This window comes from Anser brachyrhynchus (genome assembly GCF_964034855.1).
Source record: "Anser brachyrhynchus genome assembly, chromosome: 10".
Taxonomy (NCBI): domain Eukaryota; kingdom Metazoa; phylum Chordata; class Aves; order Anseriformes; family Anatidae; genus Anser; species Anser brachyrhynchus.
In genome coordinates, this window is record NC_137705.1 from 3,481,378 (window position 1) to 3,489,872 (window position 8,495).

The 8,495-nt window shown below is 37.0% G+C and overlaps 1 long non-coding RNA gene across 2 annotated transcripts; it reads right to left on the reverse strand.

Annotated features, from left to right (window-relative positions):
- Positions 1–563: 563 nt before the first annotated feature.
- LOC308200497 lies at positions 564–3,835 on the reverse strand. 2 transcript variants are annotated; one of them, XR_013955627.1, is made up of 4 exons: positions 3,591–3,835; positions 2,826–2,957; positions 2,376–2,529; positions 564–1,174 (listed from the first exon to the last, which is right to left on the reverse strand). It is a non-coding gene; the product is annotated as an uncharacterized lncRNA (long non-coding RNA). The 2 variants fall into 2 exon arrangements; XR_013955628.1 differs by lacking the exon at positions 3,591–3,835 and having other exon boundaries at positions 2,826–3,469.
- Positions 3,836–8,495: the final 4,660 nt, after the last annotated feature.

Here is an 8,495-nt window from a genome sequence, read left to right on the forward strand (position 1 = left end):
CATGATGCACACTATGCTGTAATTTGTTGTTGCATACAACAAATCTCTCCTTATTTGAAGCTTCAAGGCCTAAATTGCCTCGTTTTCAAAAAGTTAACATTTACTGTACATACACACAACAATAATTAATACGTTCGCCTGTTATGGTCCAAAAAAAATGATTGTTGGTAGAGCATGAGCTCTGAGCACAGCTGAGGAGAAGCAGAACTGCCTGCGCCCTCCTCCATCAGCCACACACACTCAACCCAGACACTGATACTGCTTCACCCTCTCCTTTCTATGAAGTTTCCATTAACAGGGCTCACTTGTGAGCTAGAAGGGGGTAGCTATAAAACTGAATGCTTTCCCGAGGCATTCACTCTTCCGATGCGGTCTCCAGACACAGGGGCCACAGGCCTGGCCTAGCACTCGGCCCAGGCCTCAGGATCCCACCATGCCCCCTGAGCGCTTTCTGGCACCGCAGGTGTACACTGGTGTTCCTACAAGCCATTAAGCTTGTCAAAAAAAACCCAACCCTGCCTAGCATAATGCTGCTTTATCATGAAATTACTAATCTGCTCTCCCCAAGCAGTTTTATCCCCCTTCCAGGGCCTAAGCATTCAGAGATTGACAGAAGGGGCTGTGTCACACTCCGCCCCACCAGCTCTGGGCAGGGGCAGAGAAAGGCCCTAGCTGCATGGCAGAAGGCCTGGACAGGCCTGCCTGCATGTTTTGCCACAAAACATCCAACACCCTTTTAAATATGTGATCCAGGATTTATTCAAACAGAAACAGCTGTAAAAAGCAGACTGAGGAAACACAGAAATAAAGGGAATAAAGGAAGGGGAGGAAATAAATATTTTTCCCTTCAGTGTCCTCATGAGGCAGCTCATCCCCATTACTCAGCCCCTCACAGCTACAGCATCTGCATGCTGTCTTTATATTTTTAAGTTTATATATGCTGTTGGTGAGGGCTGTTCTGAATGATACCGTCACCATGAGACTGGGCACAGTTTACCTTACTGACAGAGTCCTTGGTTGTCACTACCCAGCCTCCGGCCAGCTCTTATTTTTCTTGGCTGGTGGTCAGGCTATCGATCATTAATCTCATTCCTTTTTCAGGTACCATCGCTCTTCAGGGTTTGCACTAAATTATTCTCCTCATTGATATGTAATAGATGAGAAACACAGGCTCCTGCAAATGATGAAATTAGCTTTTATTTAGGAGCAGTACAAGTCTGTGCATGACTATAGATGCATTTTGAAGACTTTAAATGAATTTAAGCCAAGGGATGTTTCTTGCACCACTTCTCTATGTGGGCTTGAATTTAACCTTAGGTGGCTACTTAATTTAATCCTTTTTATCCTTATTTCCAGAACTCAGAGTTCCTAAACTAGGATTTTAGTAGACAGAGCAGATGGTGCTGTATTTTTCTTCAAGGACAAAAAATAAAAAAATAAAAAAATAAAAAAAAAAGTGGTCAGATCAGACTCCTTAAGTGAAATGAAATATGTGGGGCCTCCGTGTACAATGTATGCCAGAACTGTTCACTGACTAGCTGTCGGAAATGTACTCCATTTTGAATTCTGATAATAATGAAGGATTATTGTGCTTAGTCTTGCAGCTCACTGAAAAAAAAGAATTCTCAGAGCATATTACAGGAAAAGAAAAATTATTTCATCCTGAGTACAAAGAAAAGGAAGTGCAAAAAAGATTTCAGAAAGGGTTGGAAAACCTTTGTTAATTCATAGACAGTTTGTAACTGTTGTGCAAAAACTGTAGTAATCTAAAAATAAGAGGAAACTTGCACCCAAAATGAATTAAACAAATAAAACTCAGTGGAGTTCCCTGTAGGTATAAATAGGTGCTAGTAAGGCTTTACTGAGAATAATATAGGAATCAAATGATGTATAGGAATTAGTTGTTGTTGAATATTGTTATATTTCTGCTCTACTTCCCATGTTCCCACAACGAAATTGCATGACAGATGTCTTTTTAGTTTCTAGAATATGAAGTCCAAGGTCTTTTCCACTTGATACTTCTCTGAAGTTCTACACATTTTTGGCACATCTGTTTTTATGGAAGATCATAATTTCTTTTTTATTCCATCAATCACACATGAAAACATTTACCTAAGCAAAATCTTTTCTTAAATTCTTGCAATTCTTTTAATACAAGAACAAATCTGACATTCATATTATAGATGAGTGCAGCACAAGCAGCAATATTCAACTTCAAAAACTGGAGGGGAAGAGGTGGTTATAGTCTTAGCCTAAAATTTTCCATGTCTCATAAGAGTCTCTAAATTCTACTGTAACTTGACATCAAACTGTCATAGCCAAAACACGTGTTAAAACAAAACAAAACAAAAAGTCAATCCAATGTACTAACTTACGTGAGACGTCTTCAGTGAGACAAACTCTGCTCACAGTACAAGGTCTGTAGAGTTTCTCACAGGGCAGTGCTTCCAGGATTGGATATTTTTTGTAAATAACAGCCTCAGTTACTTGCCAGAAGTAAACTTTGTATGTATTGTTCCTGACAGAGATCTTAAAGTAATGGCAAAAAAAAAAAAAAAAAAAAAAAAAAGTTGAATTAACATCTTAAATCCATCATATTAGCCATCATTTTTCTTTTTTTTCCTTTAAAGACTTAGTTTGAGTGATTGATAAGTATCACAACACTTCATGATTTCATGAATGGATTCCATTAAAACCCAACTGGACTTGATAAACGTGGCTCCAATACTGAGCAAGGATTTCAGAATTGGTTCTATAATTTTCCATTTTCCAGCATTCGTGTTAGCAGATATTTAGTAGAATGGATATCTTAATACATAATTCACTCTGAGTTAATATATCTTTAGGCAGTTTGAAACCCCTTATGATTCACTGTGCACACTTGTCTCATTGATTTGTCCTTACTATGCCCCAATGAAAAGCATACAACTTTGGTGGAAAAATAGAGCTGTGCATTTCTGTAAAGATAGAAAAAAAAAATATGATTTTATGATCTTGAAACACACTCCATTTTTTGTTTGAAAAGTAAAATACAATTAATATAAATAAGCTGGTCAACAAGAGAGGTGGTTTCGGGGGTACAATATTATGTAAAACATTAAAGATTATGTAGCTGAGTAAATTACAAGTAAAACGAAGCAGATCTTTCAGCATTGATAAGACTTTTATGAGAAATAATATGTAAGGACAGGCTCCCATTATCTGCCTCAGTTTGAAACATTCCATGTGAATCTCAAGCTTTGTACAAATAGAAATAGCAGGAATTGTAGGAATAGCCTGGAGTTTAAATGCAAATGAAATTCAAACCCATCTGTGGATATTTTTATGACTTCTGGGAAGAAAGGGTCAGTTCGAACAGTTTCGACTTATTGGTTATTGAAATACAAACCACTAATAGCATAAAAAAAAAAAACTTGTTTAAAAATAAATTGTGTAACGCTACTGACGATATCTTGTTTGGCTTTACAGTGTCCACCAACATTCCTCTTGACATGAGCAGAAGACAGAGCAACATGGGTATGCCTGATTTATTTCAGCTGAGTATTTCCTCAGCACCAGGCAATTAGGCAAATGAACTAATTTTTGCTTACCTTATGTCACTTTGTCTCTGTTTCTCTGAAAGACTAATTTCCAGAGTAGAGAAGCGCATCCCAGGTCACTTCCTGACCTGTGCCTTAAACAACAGGCACTCATAAATTCTCAGTGCAATACAGAAACCTCCTTATGAGCTTAAAAAGTAAATCTGATTTTAAAAGGGAGTAAGAAGCTGGCATTAGTAAAAGTTATATATCCACAGTATTAAAAATGTACTAGCATTAAGCTCACGATAAAACATGAGGACTGGTTCCAGTATGGAAAGGTATTTCAAAATACATCAGGATCTCTTAAGAACTTGGAAATCTGTAGCAAGATCCAAATGATCAAGTATAAAATATTATCAACTTAATAAGTATGGTAATAAAGTGTTCAGGAATGTTTTTCCCATTGCAAATATATACAGGACAATTCTAATTTTATCTTCATAAGAAAGAGTAAAACCAAGCTCTAAAAGCTTAATACAGATTTTAAGTAAATCAAAAATGTATAGAGACTTTTAAATAATAGTGAAATAAAAGATACATGAAAACATTTGGTGAATTTTCCAGATAAAGTTCAAGAACTGTTTTGTTTTTTTTTTTTTTCTGCAAATAGGAAAAATATTTTGGTATTTTTCACCAAAAAAAAAAAAATCATGTTTCAAATGAAGTCTTTTTTTTCCTGTTAACATCAGTGAGTGTAGGATACAACTCCAGTGCTAGACAAGTCAGTCAGTTATGCTCAAAGTTCTAACAAAGGCAAGGGTAAAATACGTAGAATGCACTTCAGTGTCTTTCAAAGTCTGTTAAATGATAACTATTTTAAAATATTTAATCTATGACACTACTAAACGTGACTCAGTTTCATTCCAACAATTACAAAAAAAAAAAAAAAGGATGTAATTCTTTTTGTAATGTGCTTCTGTGTTTACTTCCTCATGGTTTGAAAAGTTTTTAAGTACAAAGCCTCAACTGTGTTGGTGCTGTCTGATCCGTTCATTAAATTTGAAAAGAACAGCGTCTTTCCTGAAGTAAGAGGAACTTCATTTTTCTTTTTGTTTGAAACATAGTGAAATCATAAGAAAAGGGGAGGCAATTTTTCAAGTATTTGTAGTCTTGGAATAAAAGTTTGTTTAGTTTTCCTTCTGGGTATGATAGTATATTGAAGGGTACTATCAACAGTGCCTGAGATGGGCCTTGAGAGACAAGAAACGATTTTAGAAAAAGAAAAATCCGTGCTCTAAACCTTGCAAATCATTAGTGAGTGAAATGAGATGTGTGCAGCATAGTTCAAACAAACGCTTAGAAAAGTGAATAAGAGCACTGAGCATGATAAATTGCAACTCTATTCCGAAGTTAAGAATGACAATATCTTTCAATCCCAAATTCTATCATAACATTTTACCCAAGTGCTTTTAGAAAGATTAAATCTTGGTGTGCAACCTATGACACCTAATCAACTTGGTTTAATGTCGCAATCTTTTAGAAGTTTTGTTTCCTATATCATCCTCAACCATTCAGTATCATACACAAACTACGTTAAAGGATATTCTATACTTTTTATAAACTCTAGGTCAGGGGTTTTCTAGGCAAGCAGTGATTCTTTTTGGCATCTGGTGTCAGTCCAAATCTGTGTAGACAGTAAACATGACAGAGCTACTGATGGTTCTCCACTACATAATGCCTGCAACCTGCATATTTTCCCCTAAATTATTTTTTGTTTGGGACCAATAGATCCCATAGGGAAACCAGAGGAGGGAAAGGGGTGTAGGAATCTAAGAAGTCCATGCCAGGCAACTGAGAGAAAAGAAGTCTATTGCCAGTAGGTTTACATTCTCTCTACAGCAGTGAACGCACTAGGTCCCAAACAGTTTCTTGATCCTCTCTCTTTCTAATAGCTTCCTGAGTTTGAGTGTCTTCCACACCACCCAACGCTAATCTGCGTGCTAATCTGTGCCTGTCTTCACCTTCCATCTTTTCTAAATTTGAGGACAGCAGATGGGCTATGTTTATTTTAGAGATAACCTCATCTGCTGTTTATATTGGGGGAAGAAAAAAAGTGCTCACTGATGACTTCGTACTGACACCTCCAGCTGAGGCTGACATTTGTTTTCTAGCCGTTATTGGTTTCTAATTATGTCTGGATATTCAGAGGATCAGCTAATTTGCTCCATAATTTTAGGAGGCAATTTTTAATTCCCTTTCAAACTCTCTGCTAATTTCATGGAATTATTAGATATGCAAATATAGTGGGACTAAACCCATTGGGACTTCCTGGTGATTCAGTTCAGGTGCCTGAGTAGAACCTCCCTCTGCATTGCAAATACAAACTACCCAGCATGAAGGTAGTTAGGTGGGATGGCCAGGAAACACAAGGAGCTTTTGCTTCTTGTGCATTTTCCCACTCACTGCAACGAGTCAGCATGGGTCAATTCTTGCTGCTAAACAAGGGAGCTCTAGGCAAGGGCAGAGCAATGTGGAGGCTTGAGCAGAAAGGAGATATTGTAAATTGGATTATGTGGAGAAGAGGGGACTCTCTAACCTATGAGAGAACATTTAAAGGCACCAATGCTAGAAGCATGGAAGGAACGAGGGTACAGTGGTCCAATTTGTGTTTCATTTTCCACTGCATTCTGAAAGGTTAGCCTACGGTCAAAAAAATCTAATTAAAATTCAAAACATATTGGCATACCAGTGATAATTTCAAAGAAATGCAAAAAAAAAAAAAGGTGATTTTGCAGTTCTTACTGAAAACATTTCCAATATTGTTTCAAGAATATTTCAAATAAATGCATTCAGATATATCCCACAGGGATTTCACTATATAGATAGAAACACCCTAGTTATAGATTTTATCATTTATTGCATGCACCAGCAAGAATTCAGGAGCATTCCAGGTTGTCTGTAATATTTAATCTTCTATATGTTCCCATTTTGTAAAGCTGTGCAACTTTAAACATCTAGGCATGTTTGAAATAATTGAGCCATTTAAACAGAGTGGAGTTAAGACCCATGCACATTAACTAAGGCCCTGTTATCTGTTTTGCAACTTTCTTTAAAGCAATGCTAAAATATATACATATATTCATGTAACTCACAGGTATCATTTGATTTACTTTATAGTTTCAGACCACACGTGTGTTGCATTAATTCTGTTTGCTCACTAATTTGTTTAAAGGCTGGTATTATCTTCTACAGTTTGCAACAAAAGCTGGTCTTCTCCTGACCACCCCAATCATATCAATACCCTACAGTGAAAATAAATTGAAATAGATCTCTTGCTGTTAAGAAAAATAATAATAATAATATCTTCCTGACTTTCACAGAATTTAAGCTGAGTGACTGCAATTGGCACTCCAAATCCAGCACGACAATTAATTACTCTTCTTCCTCCTCCCCTTCCCTAACAACCTGCTTGGATGTAAGGCTGTTCCTATATGGAGATTTTCATTTGTTTTATTCAACTCTGATATAATATTTACATGTGGAGCAGAAATACTGTTTTTAAGGAACAGAATATCCTATCACAGCATTGAAAACATCTGTTTCCAGGTGCTAACTCCCTCTTTTCAGATCTTTGACTATCACACATTTAGGCGTTAGCATATCAAGCAGTAGTTTCTAGAGACAGCTATCCTTCTGCTGGCCTTGTGGATGAGTACCTTCTGGACAACACATAGGACAACACATAGCCACTAAGTTTGCACTACGCAAACTTATTTTTTTCTGGTTCCTCCTCTTGCAGACATGGAGCTTCAAAAGCTCCAGAAATTTCCACATCTCTAGTTCTGTTTTCATTCTGCGGTATATAGCAACAGTCCCCAAACAAAAATAATAAAATTATATTCAGTTTTCTGTCAGGGAAAACACCAGTCTGATAACAGGAAAATGACATAGGTTTAACAAATGTAATGTGGACAATTATTTGGATAAAATATGTAACTGGAAGAGAACCATCTCATTTGCATTGTACCCACAAGAAGAAATTAGCTGTACTCTCAGAAAACCCATGAGAGTGTCGGTATCTAAACCTTTCTCACGTATGGAAATACTAGATAAGTCACTACTATGTTTATATTACACAACCTCATCTGAGCCACAGACAACAGAAAACTCTTAAGACTCACCAGCTCAGATTGTAGAAATTCATTGTTTTAGCTCTCCAGTGGCTCACAGCCCTTTGAAATGCCAGCTGCACTGGGTGGTCTATACAAAGGCAGTGGATACAGGCTATTCTAAGACTAGAGTCTACAAAGAAAAAGCAGACAAAAGTACAGGAATCAGCGAAGTCTGACAGCTTTGCTGAGACTTAAAAGAGATAAGTAGATTACATTTTTATAATTTTGTATAGATTCTTTTGTGGAGCTGTGACAATAAAGAAGGTTTTCTCCTCCCTCCTAAGCTGTCTGTGGTGTTTAGCTTTTAATGTATAATTGATCCAAATTGCTGTGAGAAGACTTGAATTCTACTTACAGTGCCCCTCCCAGGGACGGTAATTGTGTAAGCAAGCAGGTTATAGGAACGTATAATAATGCTGCAGTACATCACCGCTCCACGTCCCGTTCCACCCACACACACCCCCAAATAAAGGAGCCCTAGGAATTTTCTCATTCCCATTCTCGTTCAATGATGAAGCGACAAAGACAGTGTCTTGCCCCAGGTCAATTCTGTAGTAAAACTAAAGAACCGGCTCGTAACTCAGCACCTACCCACAAGACAAGGCTTCTTCTCGTACATTACCATTGCTACTTCATAAATACTGGGCATAACATAGGTGGCACGTATCTAACATCCTGCAGATAACATTTTCCCTTTACCCTTAGAATAAACTATAGGAGCTCTTGATCAGCATTGTTGTGGGGTTAGGTGAAATTTAATAATTTTGTAGAGAATTTGCTGTATTATAACTGCAATTTAAAA